The 906-nt window shown below is 42.4% G+C and overlaps 1 non-coding gene across 1 annotated transcript; it reads left to right on the forward strand.

Moving 5' to 3' along the window:
• Positions 1-360: 360 nt before the first annotated feature.
• Positions 361-467, forward strand: LOC138910725 (small nucleolar RNA R71). The gene has a single exon (XR_011415868.1). It is a non-coding gene; the product is annotated as a small nucleolar RNA R71 (small nucleolar RNA).
• The last annotated feature ends 439 nt before the right edge of the window (positions 468-906 follow it).

A 906-nucleotide genomic window follows, 5' to 3' on the forward strand; every position in this document is an offset into this window, starting at 1 on the left:
TTCACTTCCTCAGTTGAGGCTTGACACTCACGAGTAGGGTGTCCTCTTCCACATATATCACAAGGTGCATGGGGATCATTTTGAATCGACGCTAAGGTCATCTTCCTTATTTCTTTAGCCATAGCATCAAGCTGTACCTGCACAGATGTATTAGCTTCAACTTGGGGAACGCCAACTGATCTTCTTCTTTCAACACTCTCAGAGTGCCACTGATTAGCATTTTCAGATAACTCATCAAGAATTGTAACTATATCCTCTGGAGTCTTCTTCATCAAGGGGCCTCCAGCTACATTGCTCAATGTTCTACGCGAGGCCGGTGTCAATCCATCCCAAATGTCCTGGAGTTGCATCCAGAGTTCAATTCTACTATGTTGACACTTTCGAACAATCTCCTTAAACCTCTCCCATGCTCCAAAAATAGTTTCGGTGTCTTTCTGGAAGAAGTTATGGATTTCTCTTCTAAACTTGCCCGTTTTAGGTGAGGAGAAATATTTATCAGGGAATTTTCTGGTCATCTCCTCCCATGTTCTAATCGATCCTGTGGGCAAGCTTTGAAGCCATTGCTTTGAATCATCTTTGAGTGTGAAGTGGAATGCCCTTAAGTACACTGCATATTGTGACACACCACGGTATTGAAAGGTGTTCATAATCTTCTCGAAGTCCATTAGATATGTATTTGGATATTCGTTCATTTTTCCTCTGAAGACACAAAAATTATGAAGGGTTTGAAGCAACCCTTGCTTCAACTCGAAATTGTTAGCTGCAATCGAAGGTGGTCTGACAAATGATAAGCCTTGGTTGTAGACCAGTCTAGCATAATCTCCAAGTGGTATCCCAATCATGGGAGCTATATTTCCGAACTGGTCTGCAACCAAGGGTTGATTTTGAGCAATTCTCTGACCCCTC

The sequence above is a fragment of the Nicotiana tomentosiformis genome, chromosome 4 (genome assembly GCF_000390325.3).
Source record: "Nicotiana tomentosiformis chromosome 4, ASM39032v3, whole genome shotgun sequence".
Classification (NCBI taxonomy): domain Eukaryota; kingdom Viridiplantae; phylum Streptophyta; class Magnoliopsida; order Solanales; family Solanaceae; genus Nicotiana; species Nicotiana tomentosiformis.